The sequence below is a fragment of the Grammomys surdaster genome, unplaced genomic scaffold (genome assembly GCF_004785775.1).
Source record: "Grammomys surdaster isolate TR1022 unplaced genomic scaffold, NIH_TR_1.0 125979, whole genome shotgun sequence".
Taxonomy (NCBI): domain Eukaryota; kingdom Metazoa; phylum Chordata; class Mammalia; order Rodentia; family Muridae; genus Grammomys; species Grammomys surdaster.
The window spans coordinates 1,007,035-1,025,107 of record NW_021620795.1 but is presented as its reverse complement, the minus strand read 5'-3'; the positions used below and the strand labels follow the sequence as shown (position 1 = coordinate 1,025,107).

The window sequence follows — 18,073 nt, the reverse complement described above, 5'->3', positions numbered from 1 at the left end:
TATTTAAATCATTTTAAACCGATCACCTTCTTTTTTACATAGCCTCATCTAAAGAACTATCGTCTGCTAAATCATGGGTCTTATACACTATACATATTTTCTAATCCACATGAAAATAAATACATACTACTAAAAAATGTGAAACCAGCCCCACACCTGTTTCTCGGCACATCAGTGTGCAAAGGCCTGGGGGAGTGCAGGCTCGTTGTTGGGGAGCCTCTGTCCAGGTGGGGTGGATGTGTCCATGAGCATTAGGGCTGCTGGGAAGCTAGAGCATAGATGGGAAGTGAGAAGAGACAGAGATTTCTAGAAGACCACACGGGCTTAGCCAGGCTACCCCTTTCATCCATAAGAGGGACAGTGTGAGCCCCGAGTTCTTAGTCCATCTCCTAAGAAGTGTACAGCATACTGGACCTAGAAGGTGAGTCCACACACCAGAAGTAGAGTCTACCTCTTGCTGGGAGGTGGGGGGTTCTCAATTTCCCCATAAGTACAGGGCTCTGAGCCAGGCGTTCCCTCTCCAGCTCCATCAGTCAGACTGCACCGTAAGCACTCATGGTATTGAACATTCCTGGTGACCCCCTGGGCCCCAGACAGGTCCTCTGACTACCTTCCCCCAACATCCAACCGGGATCCTTCAGTGCATCTGAGTTCTGAGGTGGTGGGGGCCAATCGTGGGGAGACAAGGTCATCATGTGTGACAGGCACAAGATTAGACAATCAGCTAATCACCAGCAAATCTGAATCCCATCTTTACATAGAACAAATATAGTATTTACGTAAAAGTTGTTAAAGAGTTCCTCTCTTTTTAATTAGCAGAGATAAATGCAAGATGAATGGTAACTAGGCAGCTGGTGGGTTTGGTAGCACAATCACGCCTGCAGTAGTACTCCAGTCCTTAAACACGACGCTCCTGGGGTGCAGCAAACCCTACATGGACACCGTATTTATAAAAATCAAAGTATACAGGGACAGAGAGCATAGCCTGGCCTTGCTGGCTGGCAAGGGTCCTGGCACTGAGCAGGGCCCAAGAGGGGAAGAGCCAAGACGCCCAGCATGGAGGAGGGGCTGTGAAGATATCACCAAGGCCCCATGGGTCTATTTCAAGTCTGGCATGTATCTAGAGAAGCCCAGAATGGACCTCTCCAGCAGGACGTGGACTGTCGTGTTCGAGGACTGTAGTGTAGCAGCTGTCCTGACTCCCCTGACCGGCTCTTTCTCTCCTCTGCTTGCTTAGTTCTTTGGCTGGCCCTGGACATTTCCTGGGTATTTCTCAAGCTGCCACCTGAGGCACATACAAAAAAAAAAAAGGAAAATATTTTTCTTCTTTTATTCTTGAACCTCTTGAGGAACTAGATCTAGGAATAATGCTCTCAACACACTGATAAGTTCCAGGCCAGCGGAGCAGCCAGTGCAGGTGGGGGCCAGGGAAGTAGCCCAGAGGAAGAGATGGGAATTGAGTTTCCAAGTATGCTTAGAAGTTTTCTAAGGAGTGTAGCAAACACAGTCACTGCACTCATGGAGGTGGGAGAAGGAAGCAGGGTCTGGATGCCTGATAAGGACTCCTAGAGAGGTCCACTTGGAGAGATGCTCATCCTCCCCCCCACCCCCTTGGTGATTCTTTCCTCAGTTCCCCTCCCCCAACCTAAGCACCACAGAGAAGGCCAGGTGGACCCACCATTAGAGGCAGCTGGTCTGGCTCAGCAGAGCAAGCACTGAGCAGAGGGAGGCTAACCTGATTACAGGAGCTGTCAGTCTGCAGGAAGGGAGGCTGCTGGGGTGAGCGCTGGGAATGTTCAGGAAGGGTGCAGATGGGGCCAGCCTGTGGTCCTTGGTGAGGGGTGGTCTCAAGAAGCCTGGGAAGCACTGGACAGCCAGTGGACAGCCCCTACCCCCACTCCAAAGCCACTGCAGCCTGAGGCTGAAGAGCAGCTCCCTCCTCCTGGCCACAAGCTCTGGTCTCTAAAACAAAGAGTGAGCTGGGGGGGGGGGGAGGGGCAGCAAATTGGCCTCAGCTCCATTCCTGGGAGTTTTGTGCTGCCATTATCAGCATTTGGAGGCATTGAGGCCACGCAGGCCCTTTGAGGTTCATCACACTCCCTATCACTCCCTCTTGTCTCCCACCAGACTAGTTCCCAGGCTCTGGAGTGTGCTGCCCTGGATGGCTAAGCCCGAAAACTGCCAAGGGCCTGCACTCAAGCAGACAGAAGCCCAGGGTGGCTAAGAGAAAGGTCCTCAGTGGGGCAGCCCCCCTATCATCATGACATTACAGAAGAACAACTGGGAACCCGATTGGCCCTCAGGGTCCGCTCTACCTCCATTATGACGGGCAAGAGGCCCCTCTACCCTGGGAACAGCAGTGTCTCCCCACAGGAACTCAGAGAAGCAGGTAAGGCTTCTGAGAGCCAAAGCCCTGGGTGGCAGCTTAAGAGTGCCTTTGAACACTGTGGGTTCTGAAGGATTCCCCAAAAGGAAGCCCTTTCACCTCTCCAGCATGGGCAGTTCTTGACCCTCTCTTCCCTCTCTTCCCAAAAGCAGCTCAAACAGCTTTTCCAGCAACCCCACTGGGTCTAAGGACTAGATGCCAACTCCTAAGAAGGTGCTTTGGATTTGTAGAAGATCAAGATTCTACCTCCAGGCTTCTCTGCTCTAGAAGTCCTGCCTGGGGCCAAAAATCAATACAAGTCTTGTGTGCAGGAGCAGGACCTGCTAGTACGTTCCTTCCATCTAGGGAGGGGTTGGGGGGGGGTCTCCTTTGGCCCCTGACCTCAATCCCAACTGCGGGCAGCAGCTGGGGCAGTGTCCCTGGGAAGCTTGGGGCTCAAGCAGGGCTGCCTAAGTGCTTCTCCAAGGAAGCACTGGGTGTCATTCATCAGCTGGTTTTCAGGACTGAGAGAAATCAATGGTATCTGCACTGCAAACTCATCATTAGGACGGGAAAACTCTGCAATGGAATTGATTTGTTTAAATATAATAACACAATTCAACAGAGGACTGTGGGGGTGGGGCAGGACCTCAGCAAACAAAACACAGCCCAGTAGCTCAGAGAGAGGCTTTGGACCACAGGGGAGCCTGTGGCAAATCACCTTCCAGGATGCCTGCTGAACCTTTTGAAGCTAGGGTGAGTGCTGTTCCTGGCTCCAGGTGGCCCAGATACAGCCTCAGCAGCAGTAGACTGAGAATCTTGGCTGGCTACAGCTGTGTTACCCTTGGAGAGGATTTTGCTTGAACATGGGTTCACCCAAAACACTGTCATTAGCCCCCACCCTTGGGGTCCAGACCCTTGTGAGGAGAAAATGAATAAACTGATCCTGAGGTGGGATCAGAGGGTGCTCAGTGGAGATGGGGTAACAAAGAGACAACATAGACCACCAAACACTGGCTGGGGTTCTTGGGGTGTCAGGAGCCCTGGGAAGGATTGCTAGGATAGAAAGGTGGGGTGGGTAATAAAGTTACATCAAAGACTGAGTAAGGCGTTTTGGGGAAGATAACGGGCAGCCCAAGAATGAACCACTTCCCTGTCCTGACCAAAAAAAAAAAAAAAAAAAGGATAAGCACTGTACCCATCATCCATACAATGTCCTAGGATCCCGAAAACACTCTATTACATGTCACCTCATTTAATTCCTGCGCCTGTGATGAAGGCGCTATTGTTACCCTTATGTCATAAATTATCCAGGCTGCCCAAAGTCACATAGCTGCAGAGCTGGGAGCACATGCCCGTATTTACCACATGAGCCCGCTCACTTCCCAGTGCGGAGCTCCACCCTCTCTGAGACTGAACATCCTTGTGAGCAGACAGGCAGCTCCTGTCTCCGGAAGCTGGGCCCGAGCCACCCTGTGTAGCTGGGGCAACAGTTCTAGGTAGTGTCTGAGAAGAGTGTCGGGAAATAGTAAAAGCTTTGTTGTTCTGGTCCAGAATGAACTGCATCCACAGTGAGGCTGAGCACGTACTGGGCACAAAGCCAGGCCTGCACAGTGGTGCCACACTATCTATACCACCAAAGGCCAGAGGTTCAGATGGGCTAAGAGAGGCCCAAACAGCTCTCAGACCTCACCGAGCCAGCAAGATGGCCTCAATGCCATCTTCTAATTTGGACTTTTCCCTGGTTGCGATGGGAATCTGGGGTGACAGAGAAGGATGCGAGAGGGTGACAGAAGCAGAGATACGGTAAGGCCTGGCTGCTGGCAGAAGCAAGATGGGGAGAGGGACACAGCCCAGAGGTGATTAAAGGGTACGAGATGAGGCAGAGGTGGGTGTAGATGATATCCCAGGCTTCTTCCATAAGAGACCTGGCCTCAACATGCACTGCAGTCTATATCGGTAACAACTGACCCAGGACCCCAAGGAGCACTGGCTTCTCACCCCCGAAGTCCTGGCCTGGGCAGGGGTAACACAGGCCAGCAGCTGTTTCTGGCTCCGCTCTGTCCCTCTGTGGATACTTTTCCCTTGTCAATGGTGTCTTCCATTGCTGCACCAGAAAGGCCCTGCTAGGGCTGGGGCTCCTTCTGCCATTCCTCTTAAGTCCCAGGGCTAGAGACAGATGACTCAATAGGTATTGAGCTCCCTGTGAGAATGTGAAGACCAGAGTCGCACACAGAGCAGCTCAGAACTGTGGCAAAGCAAGAGGCAGTGGTGCGTATCTGTAATCCCAATGATTGGACATCAAGATGGAGGACATGAGAATCCCCAGGAACTCACAGGCCAGCCAGTCTAGTGTCTGTGTCCACAAGGGCAAACAGCAAGACAGTCTGTCTCAAACAAGGTAGAAGGAAGGCGACCTTTGCCTGTGGCCTTGAGCACATCACACACACACACACACACACACACACACACACACACACACACGATGTCAATAAAAGGGGGTTCCAGAAATCTTTAGAAGGACGGAAAGAGAGCTGCTGAGGCCCTCTGTACAAATGGGGAAACAGGCCTGGTAAGCAGCAGCCCATGATCCATCTACTGGTGCAACCAACTGGGCAAAGACCCGGACGGCATGTTCTAGAACCTTCCTGAGAACAGGATGGAGGAGAACAATTTGGGAGGAACACAGCAGGAGGTCTGGAAACAAGGGGAGGGGTGACCAGCACCCAGCAGGGAACAGTGTATAAGGCACAAATGGAAAGGGTCAAGTCCAGACAGAACCAGCAAGTCCCCAGGCTGAGAGAGATCTGTGGAGGGGAGGCATTCTTTCCAGCCACAGCTGGCCCCGTCGCCCACCCTGTGTCACCCAGAAGAGAGTCGAATCTCCAGGATGTGGAACTTGTATGCTAACACTGGGGCAGGGGAGGCATGCTCAGCTGTTTGACCACTCAAGAATCTGGGCTGATTCTTGATTCTGACTTCCAGTTTCACCCCTTTCCAACTGTGGGTGTCCTCTCTGTGCCTCAGTCTCCTCATCTGGAATGCAGTGCACAATAAGGAGCTTGTGTGGGGAGGTTTGGAGACTGAATTCGGCATCCCATGTGCTGTGCTCAGCAGCTGACACCCAGTCACTCAACACGGCAGGTGGCCACTGTCATTACCACCAACTGAACAACTAGCCTCATAGCAGTAGGTACAGCCTACGTATGCCGCATGCTAACTGGACGTGTGCGCGCAGTGTACGTAGGTGCTGATGATTGAGCCAGTGTACTACTTAGCATAAGTTACATTATTATATTGTTTTGGCTGAGGAAACTGAGGCACTCTGGGGTAGCCCATGTGCCAGGCTCGATCCCAAACCTGGAAAACCACTTCTGTTTCCACTGGGCTGAGTCCAAAGCCAGCCAGCCACTGGATGAAGGCCAGCGTCCACACACTTCTGGTCATGCTGACCCAGGACACGAACCAGACAAACACTGACTAGGCAGGCATGGCAGGCCATGCTGGGAGTGCACCGGGAATGGGCAAGAGGCCCTGACCGGAAGGACATGAAGTTGGCAATCCTTAGCCTGTTCTGGAACGTTCCTTTCTTGTTCCAGCATATCAGTCTTATTTATTAGGTTCCCAGTAGAGCTGTATGGGAAAAGTCCAGAGAGGGCTCAGTTCCTGACCCAGCTTTTCTGTACACTGCCTCAGTACATCCTTGTCGCATTCTATGGTCACATAGTGCTGTCCACCTTCAGAGGTGGGGATGCACGCAGGCTCCCAACATCCATGCCAAAGCCTGCCTCCTTTTCATTGCTGGAAGGGTAAGGACAGACAAACAGGGATAAACGCCTCACTGCATCTGGGTCCAGCATAGAGCAGGATGAAAATTGAGTTCCCCATCAATGGGGAAGGGAGTATGCCCCTGCTGAAACCCAGGGATAGGGTGATCACTATAGACAGGAAACACCCATGGGGAAGCAAGGAGAAGGAGCTGGGTACCAGCAGGGCCACTGCGGACAGCTGGAGGACATGGAGACCTGACAGAGACTCCTCCTCAGACTGCAAGGTGGAGCCTAGTGCCACCCCAGGATAAAGGTCACTGAGGCGGGGAGCAAGCGTAGGCTGGGCAGGGGCTGTGGGAAGCTGGCCCTAGCTATTTTTAGCATCTTGATGCAAGAGGGAGAGGCCCTTCTCCCTACCAGGTAAATGTCAGCAGCACCAGAGCTTGTGGCCAATTTAGAGCAGATGGAGTCCAGAAGGGAAGAGTACACGGCTCTGCCTCCTCTGGACCTCCAGCAGTGTTAGCCAGTGGCTTCCTTAACATACAGGCAATATCTTCATCCCCAGAAGAGCATGACCAGGACCCGTGATCCTCAGCTTGATTTTGGATTGGCTGTGTGACCTTGGCTAAATGTCCTGCCTTCTCTGACTCCAGTTTTTCCCCATTGGACTCAGGCTGATACCCAGCTGGTATTCTGAGAATGACATGAGTCAAAGGTCATGGACAGGCTTTGGGTTCAGCCACTTTTGCCACCACTTGTTGTAGGGTAGCAGTGCACTCTGCTAGGGTGCAGGAGACTCATGGTATCTCAGGAATCGGAGTCCAAGGGGCCCACAGCTATAGCTAGCTACCAACAGGAAAAAGATGAGACCAGGATCACTGAGTCAGACATGCTAGACACACAATATAGGGTGATCAGTGAGGAGCCCACAGGGCCCAGAACTTCCACTGATTGAAGACTGGTGTCAGCCATGAAGGTCTCCCCATGTACTTCATTTACATCAGAGCCTGGGGCCACCTGCCATAGCCTTGGGGGGATCACCCTCTCCCTGCTGCCAGCTTCTCCCAGGAGGCAGTTGGTTATAGGAAAGATGCCCAAATCAGGTCATTCTCCCAAACCCACTCCAGGAACAAGATCCTTCGCCCACAGGTAGTGTGCTTACAATAAGGCCAGTCTCTGCCCTCCCTGGATGGTTTAGGCTGGGATACTCTTGGGGCCTTAAGCTCACCTTCAACAGCCAGGGAGAAGCTCTGAGTCCAGCTGGAGTTTCCTTGGCCAGCTGCCCCCCACCCCCAAGGACCTAGACACTTCAGTCTCTCCCTCAGCAAAAACCTAAGCACAGCTTGTGCTGACCAAAGGCGTAAGTTCCTACCAAAGCCTGGAGGTGGCTCCTTGGTACCTGGAGCCTATAGAAGATCCAAGGGAAACTGAGGCACAGAGTGGAACATTAGGGACTTAGAAGGACAGTACAAACTCTATTCTTCTGGCACCTGCACTTGCAAAGCCAGCTACCCACCCCTTTCCTTTACCACCCTTCATCCCTCTGTCCTTGGGGCAGCCTCTCTGTCCAGCTTTTCCTGTGGCTTGGATGCTGGCGGTCCAGTTCAGGTTCATTTTTCAGGTCCTTACCACAGGTAACAGGAACACCGTTGCCTCTCAGACTGCAGAATAGATGAACACTCAGAATCCCTCTGTGAAAGGGGCTCATAAGGACTATGGGTGAGTTTTGATCTCCAGTCCACTTTCTGTCCTCCTCCATAGCATCTCAACACCAAGTGTCAGGGTGGAGGGGATGTCACAGAAGGCAGTGATCAGTTTTCACAGAGCTGGCCTCTTCTAGGTGAGTCTCCACAGACAACTGAGCTTCCATGGTCCTGCTCCTGCAGCAACAGGTCCTCAGTTGACTTTGCTTTCAGTAAACACAGTGCTCTGGTCACTATTGCTGGTCCCCACTGTCAGCACCACCATCTCCCATACAGCCAGAGCAGCTTAGGAGGGCAGTGTGTGTGGGTGTAAGGCTGGGGTGTCATGCTGTGTTACTGGGTATATCCCTGGGCCTCAGGTCTCCTTCTGTCATGGGGAACTTGGCCAGGTGGTGTCTGAAGCACATTCCTTCCCTGGGAGAGAGTGCAACATTTTGATGATTCAAGGCAGTGGCTAGCTCAGGGTCTTCTCCTTTGCCATGAGGTATGTGAGGGCTTTGGATCCAGAGACAAAAGACACAGGTAGATCTGTTGTTTACAAGTGTGGCCTGGGCATGTGTCTGACAAGAGCACGGTGGACTCTAGGCAAGGCCTGGTGGGTGAGCAAACCTCAGTGGGAGGAAGAATTGTTTGTATTAAATTCACAGAGTTCTTTATCTACATGAATAGACAAGTGGTAGAGTCTGAGAGAAACCTAGCCCAGCCCACCTTCAGAAGGATGCTACATACACAAATCATAGCCTCTTGTGTCTGCCAGAATGTAGCTGTAGCTGTGTATCCCCAGTCTGGTTTCTGGGCTTCTGTAATCCCAACGTATCCCCCAGGAACATGCACTCCAAACTCATGAGCTGAGTTCAAACCCTCGTGGAGTGAAGGACTGACATATGAGCAGAGGGTGACAGAAGAAGGTGGTGGTTGGCTCTCCCTTGGACTGTCCTCTTCCTGCCTTTGAGTAGATAGGCTTTTCCCTCCCAGAAAAGGTACTGGGGGCTTCAGGACCTGCTGGGGCCCAAGGGTCTAGCTACAGGAGTAAGCTATTCATCTCTATCCCTGTTCCCCCAGCCTGGGAACCGAAGTTCTGTCTCTATCTCCAGTGTGGAGATGGAGGCTGAACCCTAAGTCCCCAGAGAGCTGCCCTTACTCTCATTACAGAAGAAGCCAGACCAATCCGGGTGTGAACATCTGAGGCCTCAGGAGCAGCTGAAGCACCTGCTTCCAGCTGTGGCTGAATAGACCTTCCTGGCTGTCTGTGAGGCTGCCAGGACACACAGACACCCCAGGCAGACCCGTGAGGAATGCTATACTGCTCCTCATCCTTCTTGGTCTTCAGCCTCGCTGACTGGTCGCTTCTGTGCCTGTCCACCACAGTTCTGTGAGTGCTGCCTTGGACTTGCGCTCACCCTAACCACCATTTGAATTTAGCATGAGGGGCCAGCATGGTACCAGTGCCTGTGAGAGCCAGTCTGACAGCAGGGAGAACATACAGCTTTCAGGGAAAACTGGGCTTCATCCCAGCTCCACCATGGCTGTGTGACTCTGGGTAGGTTCCCTAGTCTCTCTCTGTGTTGTGAGTTTTCTCATCTGTTAAGATAGAACAAATCCAACTTTCACTGGGTTGTTGATGCCTTTAGGTTTACCTTCTGGTTGTATAGGCTGAGGAACAGCAACAGAGAAGGGCAGGGACTTATCTGAGGTCACACAGTAGACCTGATGGAAAGGCAGCCCCACCCTACTGACCCACAGGGGCAAGAATGAGCAGCAGGCTGTAGACTATTTCCAGCTCCAAGCTGGAGTAGCAAGAGGTGGGGGTGGGGTGGGGCAGGGCAGGCTACAGAAGCTGCTGGTGGAGGGGTGGCCTAGAGGCCACAAATTCCGGGCAGGGGCTGGGGCATGCATTCTCAGCTGGGCTGAAGACTGACAGGCATGCCACAGGCGGCCCTGGAAGTTCAGTTCTGCCTGACCTCAGGCTGGGCCCAGCCAGCCTTCTGCGTGCTGGTCTTGGCACCCAAGATCTTTTCAGGCAGCCCACACTGTGCTTAACCCTAGAAAAGCACAGATTACAGATGATTACATCATTCCCTGGAGCTTGGGGACTGGTGGGGCCAGAGTGGGTGACTCTTGTCATGTGATTGCCCGCGGAACATGCATGGAATCAACTCCTCAGGAGTCCAGATCTTTCCCACCCTTTCCTGCTGTGTCTTCTTAGTGATTTGAATCACAGGGAAGCCTCTCTCTAGGAACTGAGCCTGTGTAGTCTCATGGCCAGGTTAACCACGTCAACATACCCTGACTGCTGCCCACCACCTATCCACAGGCCTGCTGTAGGCACAGTGACCATTTGACCCCTCTCAAAGCAGATTCTCCCCTTCATCTGCAGATGAGGAGGTGGGGCTCAAAGAGGCGTTGTCATTAGAATGGGGCAAAAAAAAATAGAGAAATAGAGCCACAAACACCCCAGAGTCTAGGCCCTGAGTTCACATTCTTTGTTTGTTTGTTTGTTTGTTTTTTGGTTTTTTCTAGACAAGGTTTCTCTGTGTTGTCCTGGCTATCCTGGAACTCACTCTGTAGACCAGGCTGGCCTCGATCTGAGAAATCCATCTGCCTCTGCCTCCCAAGTGCTGGGATTAAAGGCATGTGCCACCACTGCCTGGCTTGAGTTCACATTCTTAATCCCGTAATGTTCACTGGAATCATTCCGTATGCCCTTCCTCAGTACGTTCCAGCCACCGAAGGGAGAGACTGTCACAACCTGACAGGACACCCTCTCCTCTGCATCTGACCTTTCCAGCTGTGATGCCCAGGCTTCGTGTGGACTCAGTGAGCAGGAATGAGGGCCGCCTTACTCTGGTGGACCAGACCTCCAGGACCTGCTATGTCATCTTCAGCAGCCTAGAACCTGGAGCCTCTCCAGCACAAGGGGTCGAAGCTAAATTTTACGAAGAGGAAAGAGTCAGACTCCATGGCAGAGCTCAGGCATGGTCTTCTATGGCCACCATCTGACTCATGGCCTGGATGGCTCTCACCGTAGCTCAGAAGCTTGGAGTAAGCGTAGGTCTCTCATAGCCTCTGCCTTTTTTTTTTTTTTTTTGCATCCAGCCAATAGGAATAACGGCTTTTATGAGATCTAATGAGTTATGCAAGCACTTTGCCCACTGCAGAGAACCACAAGAAACAGCACCTGGTTGAAATGCCGGGGCGCAGAAGGCTCCAGGCCGCCAACCCACAAGACCAAGTGGACAGAAGTGGGTGGGGGTGGGAGACCAAGCATGAAACTTTGCAACTGGAAAGCTCTGGACTTTGCTGGAGCTCCTCTGCTGCTGAAGTTTCCCTTCTCTCTGTCCCTTGTCATACATGCCTCCTGGTCTGGTGGACTTGAGAAATACCAAAACCCAGGCTGCCTGTTTTAGTGGAGATGGGACTGGCCCAGGGACTATAGGAGAGGATGGGACAGGATACCCAAGATAGCTCCCACACACCCTAATGTAGCTTGTCCCCAGTTGCTTGGGAAAAGGTAAACTCCAGCATCACAGAGCCTCCTGCTGTGGGAGGGGGCACTGTGGTTCAAATAGTGGATGAGGCTCAGAGGCTGAGGGGCCTTGTGCAGGGTCAGTGGGCTGTGTATGGCTGTAAGTGGTGGGACCCGGGGCAGGGTCAGCGGGCTGTGTATGGCTGTAAGTGGCAGAGCCTGAGCACTCACTTGATTGCTTCCACTTCTATGGAGATCTGGCTTCATGGGCCACCCTTTGGCACACTGGTCCTCACTGTGCCATCACCACCTTGAAATCCTTGATATTTTGTGCACAACTGACTTTGGTTTTTATTTTTCACTGGGACCCGCAAATGATACAACTGGTCTTGATTCCAACAGATTCTCATGGGTACTTGGGTGCAGATGGAATGGCTGTTGAGTTAATGTTTGCTTCCCTGGGGCTCTCTATAGGAGCTGTGTTTTCCATTTGGTCTTCCACGTTTCCCTCTATATCAACATAGTAATGTTCTCTCCTTCCTCCAGGCCAGCTTGAGGGCCACTTCCCAGGGTTCATTCCTGGGCTTTCTACCATAATATAGATGCTACTCTCGTGGCAGGGAGGGATCCTAGCAGAAAGGAAAGCTAGGGTGCAGCGTGGTTAATCAATACCAGTTCTGGCCCTGTCACTTCCTGCCTCTGTAGCCCACCCTCTCTAGGCCTCAGTTACCCCATTCAATGCGAAATGGCCAACTTCTAGAGGGAGCTGAACCAGACTAGATCGCAGCAGCCACTGTCACTTCATAGACGATTTCTCCTTTTCCACTGAGTTATCACTACTGAGGAGACTCAGCCCCACCCTCAAAAAGTAGCCCCAGGATGGGGAAACCAGGAGAGGCCTCAAGGGTGCACAGATCTGACCTTGAACTCAGGTTTTGAATGGCATGTGGCCTCAGTCTCCTCACCTGTAAAATGGTGATGGTGACAACCACTCCTCAAGGGTAGGTATGGAGGGAAGATGGTACCAGTGCACAGTCAGGTACCCACAGGAGCAGAGGATGTTATTATTACTATGACTACTATTATTATCTCTGTGAACTAAACTAGAACTTAACAGGATGAACTTAACAGGATGGAGAGATTTACCGAGCCTACACAGGGCATTGACAATAGAATAAAACCACGTGCCCAACAACCAGGCTAGGCCCATGCCTTCTCCTCTCTAGCTTGGGAGCTCAGGAACAAAATAGAAATTGAGAAATGAGGTATTTCCCCACCCAGCTCCTCAAGCCAGATCTCCTATTTCAGGTGACCACAGATATCTGCCTACCCCTCAGTGGCAGATTCCCAGTACCAATATAGCTGGCCATCCACTCACCTGCTAAGGCTCCTGCCAGTCGATCACAACTCAAGGCTCTTGTGATGTTGAGGAAGAGAGGCTGTGGTGAAGGACGTGCTGAGTGGATTCTATGTTGTCTAAGACCTGCAAGAGAAAGCAGAGAGGACATGAGCTCTGGGTTCAGGACTGCAGGAAAGTCCGAGTCCCCTAGTTGACCTCTAATGTGCCCTCAGAAGGGCCTCAGTTTCTTCATCTGTAGAAAAGCAGAGAGACTTGACTATGCACAGGACCATGTCTGCCCATGTCCCTCAGACTATCTCCTGGGAAATAAAGCCAGGTGCCCAAGTGGAGCTCCACGGAAGCTGGGGGCTGTAGCTCCTCTTACAAGAGGCTCATGGTCATGAAATTCACACTTGAGAGACACTAGAATCAGCCCCAGTGGCCTCTATATCCTGTATGCAGACAGCAGCAGTCAAACCTCCATGCATATCACCACTATACCCACCAGCATGCCTCAGCCTCCAGCTCGGTCTCCTCTGTCTTCCCAAGCCTTCGTGGCCTTGGGGCCCATACTTGGGTCCTTTGAAAGGCCCGATCTGACTACCTGCTTCTGTTCTTGGCAGATTTGCAGCATATTGAGCAAGTCTTTCTCAGATTTCCAAAGTCTCTTAAAAAATGTCTAACCTACCTCTCCTTGGATATGGTTATTGAGGGCTCCAGGAACCATTTGGTGTTGGATGGAGTGTGGGAGCTAAGCAATGAAGACAGCAATCTTGGTACAGTGAGGGTGAACCTGTGAGCCAGCTGATACATGCCTTCAGTTAGGAGACCTCCAGAGTATCCCCAAAGGTTTCCTGTTGTGTGGTTCTAGAACATAGTGGAGGCTGTGACAGATGTGTGTGTGTGTATGTGTGTGTGTGTGTGTGTGTGTGTGTGTGTGTGTGTGAGAGAGAGAGAGAGAGAGAGAGAGAGAGAGAGAGAGAGAGAGGAGAGAAAAAGGTTTTCTCTGCTATTCTACAAATGAGGAAATGGAGGCCCTGAAAGGGGCACTCTCTTCCCAAGGTTCCATAGTTAAGTGAGAGGGGCAAGGTCAGAAGGATATCATGTCTCCTAGATTTGCCTGCTGCTGGCAGAATGGTATGGGGGCTGCTTTTGGCAGATTCCTCTGAGCTTTGTTCCCAGACAACTGATAGTTGGGGATCAGCTATGGGGAATCCCTAGGGATGGAAAAAGTGTCACAGAGAAGAAAGCTTTCTCACAAAAAATTGCTCAGCCTGCTAGCCTGCTAGCCCTCCTTCCTCCAGCCTGGAGACCTGAGGCCAGGGCTCAGACAGAGCAGCATACGAAGCCTCTTACAGAATCTTCACAGGTGACAATGAGCAAAGATACCCATCAGGCTGATCTACAGCAGGCAAGCCTTCCTAAAACTCCCTTCTGGACGCTAAATACTGCAGGAGGCGCACACACAGGTATCACTACATTAGAGGAGGGTGTGGAGACAGTCTGCTGGGCTAGCCCAGGACCCAGAAAATCCATTTGACAGCAATATACACAATAGTTCAAGTGGTTCATCAGTACCAGGTACAACAGCCCCACAGTGAACACTGCACATGAACACAGGCACAGAATGGACAGATTAGTGCACCATGAACACTCCCTCATGTTGGCCCTAACCATAGCCAGTAACACACATAAAACCCACCAACAGAGCACCAGTCTGAAGGCCAGCCATTGGTGAGAATACACTTGGAGACCACTTAGACCAAGGTCAAAAAGAGACAAGGGAACTTGGGGCTGTAGCACAGCCATGACCAATGTTGCAGCTTCTGTTAAGGGGCAGTTTGCTCTTCACCTATGACCTGGTATGAACCTTCAAGCTTGCTTTGAAGAACAGGATTCAGTGCAACTGGCATTGTTGGGTGTAGAGACCTAGCTACAGGAGGCTCTGTCTTTCTGACCCTGACACTCTGAAAGCCTTAAGACCTCAGACGAAAGCATTCTACAAGGAAAGAGAAGTGAGGGGCAGCCAGAATCCCAGCCCGCTGTCCGGTAGGGTCAGAGGCCTCAGGCGACTGGAGGAGCCACACACACCTAAGGGACATCCCAGACAAGAAGGAGGGGCCTCTTGCAGAATGCTCCCCCACCCCCACTCCAGACCACTCCTTTTAGAATGGAACAGATAACCGAGACCATGCTTCACCAATCAGAATCCTTTGCATGGCAGGAGTGGCACCCGAGAGGAACACGAGGCTTTCGAGGGAGTCTGGAATGTTGTGTTTCTTGGTGGTGCAGTGGTTACACAAGTATGTTCACTTTGAGACAATTTATTCAGCTACATGAGTAGGGTAGGACACTTTCCTGAGTAACACTTCAACAGCAGCTGAAAAAAAACAAACAAAAAACAAAACAAACAAACAAACAACCCCCCCCCCATCTGAGTGACAGGTCTGGCTCCTTCCTGCACTGCTCCCATGCTCTGTGCCTCCTACTCTACACTCCACAGCTGCCTCACCTCTGCACCTGGGATGCCCCGCCCCTTCCCACCATGCCAGGTGATGCCTTCTGCAGAAAGCCTTCCGGACCTCCTTCCCATCCTTTCCTGGTCCCATGTGTGCTTGTACAGTTCTGGGCAGGAGGGAATAGAGCCTATCTCAGGCAAGGTTGAGTCTTTTTCTTCTGACTCTGAAGATTCTTCAAACAGAGGCCCATCAGGGTTAGGTGATACACTCCATCTCCTTATTCTCCCAGGGAAGAGACTCCTACAGTGATCTATCTCCAGGTAACACAGATCATAGGCCAGCATCAGACAAGGAGACACTTTACTGTCACCTCCATCCCCAGTGAAGACTGAAGGTGAAGCTGAACTTGAGGATGCAAAGAGATTTCTACAGTGGAGAGGTTTAAGGGGCCTATTCGAAATGTATGTGTGGCCACTAGCTCCTTAGCTCAGCACCCGTCTGAAAGGTTAGCCTAATTCAGCCATCTTGAATAGGTCTGTTTTCCCTCTTCTGTGGAAGGCATGAGGGCCAATAGGCCAAGGTGATGTGGGTTGTGGGTCTTTTTCTGTCCCTACTGTGGCAGCAGCAATTCCAGCTAACAGCCACCTGAGGTAGCCAGCTCACTCTACACAGGCCACTGCACCTACCCCGACTCAGACATCCTTTGCTAAGAAAGGAAGCCTCTACTGAACAGCGATGCATAGGTGAACCAAAGCGTGCCCAGGCTGGGTGAGGGAAGGACACCAGGTCCCTGGGGAAGGTCTGCTGGAAAGGCAGCTGTTTGTATGTGGAGGGGTGGGTGGGGTGAGAACAGCATCCCTAAAGGTATTCAGGCAGAGGGAGGGACCCATGAGGTTACAGGTAGATCAGGTGCAAGCTGGACTTCAATTTCTCAAACTCCCCTGAGGACCAAATCACTCAGATGATCGCTGAACCCACAGTGTCCTGTCCTCTCCCTGGAGAGAATGTAAGTCTGGAAGACAGCCCAGGAATTTAAATTGTTAACAAGACCTCCCAGGTGATCTTCTGCATCTGGAAAGATAGGCAACACTGGCAGGTGACCTTCCAGGTCCTTCTGGGCCCAGGGATTACCCGCTTTGAATGCTTTGAATATCGCTCTCCACCTCCCCAAATCCATCTAGAAGATACCAGCCCTCCAGGGCAATGGCCTGAACACATCATTAACAATGATTTAAAAGCTTCAGGAGAGGGCAGGGGTACAATTGGGGGATTCATCCCACAGTGGTGATTCCAGTCCAGCTCCTTCCCAGCTCCTGAGCTCCTACAGCCCCATGCTTAGCATGGGGTTGGGTTTGGGGAGCAACAGCTGTTTGGCTGCTGTTCAGTGAGGCTCCAGAAAAGCAATTATCTTGCTCTTAGCAGAAAGGAATGGGCCCTTTTACACACACACACACACACACACACACACACACACACACACTTCATCCTAGGCCCAGATGGTGTGGTGGCCCCTCATTACCACCCGCTCCAGAATCCAGATTTCTGACTCGCTCGCTCCACCTCAATCCTCTGAGCCCACTTCCAACACTTAAATCATTTAGCCCGCTAAACCGGAGACGGCAAAATGGGTGCTATTTCTTAAAAACATACAGAGAGCGTATTAAATTATTGATAGCCATTAAACAGGAGGAAAATATTAAACAGCTCTCAGCCCTTATCAATCATTCATGCAGTTTCCACTGGGGTGTTTTCTGGAGTGATCACTCGGGCAGCCCGGGGAGCCAGCTCCTGCCAGCAAGGAAAGCAGTGGCTGGAGAGAGGCCAGCAGCAGGCTGGCCCCAGCCCCAGCAGTCACCTTGGGTAGGGGTATGTGGGGGCAGGGAGGTGAGGTATTGCACTTGCAAGCCTGCAACCCTCTGCTCTTCCCCACATCATTAACAAAGAGAGACTCCAGCACTGCCTTCAGGAGCCTCTTAATTAAATCCAGCCTGCTTTTATTGGGCACCTACTATATATCAGGCCTGCGGGATGCACAAATAAACAAGCCTCAGGGCCCTCAGGGGCTAATGGCAGCGGTGGTAGGGAATCCATTGCAAGAGAACGTGACTGTGCCATACAATGATGCAGCCAAAACTAGAGGTCCATGGGGAGGTGATGCAGAGAAGACAGGACAGTCTTGGCAGCCTCAGCCGCCAAGGAAGGATTCACTGAAGTTATTCCTGGGGGAATTCTTAGACTGGCTGGAAGTTGCCCTGAGGGTAAATAGGGAGTAGAATAAGGGGATAGCCTTGGTAAAGGCTGAACATTGCCCGGACCTGCTTGAGTGGCAGCTGCTGCCTAGGTGGGATGGCAGCTTGAGCACAGGGAGCAGAAGGCATAATAGGTAGGAGGCTAGCACCCTCAGTATACACAGGTAGGAGCTTGGGGTTCACCCTAGCTGCCCTGGCCGGTATCCCCACCACACTGGGACGGCAGATCCATTTCCTGGCTCTGATTCAGGATACCTAAGCCAGCATGACGCAGGCCTGGAGGCTGCAGGTCCAAGGCCCTGCTGTATTCAGCCACAGACAGGCCTGGCAAGGCTACCCTTGGGAGACAGGCTCCCCACAGCTGCCTAACCATGCCAAGGACCCAGACACCAGGGCTGTGGGAGCCAGCAGATACCTGATACTGCCCCGCCTCACAGTGGAGGGACCAGCCGCAGCCAGAGGCCATGTGAGGATCCCAGGCCCAGATGGGTTGCTCAGCCTGATCATGCCCAGCTCCTCCAGCCCAGCACACACTGGTCTTCCTGAATGTTTTTCAGGGCTGTCACTTGCGGCAGCAGAGGCCCTGCCAAGTGTGGATCACACCCTCGGCGGAGAAAGCTGCTGTCTCAGGGAGATGTTTTATGGAGAGGAGATGTTTACCATCACACCGGGGACTGTAAAGACATCACTGGGAGAAATTCAGTCTGCAAAGTGGGGAGCAG

General features: G+C 52.0%; 1 protein-coding gene across 3 annotated transcripts in view; it reads right to left on the bottom strand.

Annotated features, from left to right (window-relative positions):
- Positions 1 to 18,073, bottom strand: part of Zmiz1 (zinc finger MIZ-type containing 1) — a 202,025-nt gene that overhangs the window by 145,180 nt on the left and 38,772 nt on the right. For all 3 annotated transcript variants that reach the window (XM_028754124.1, XM_028754125.1, XM_028754126.1), the window contains exon 2: positions 12,683 to 12,787. The gene's annotated coding sequence lies outside the window, so the exon portion shown is untranslated. The remainder of the gene's footprint in view (positions 1 to 12,682; positions 12,788 to 18,073) is intronic.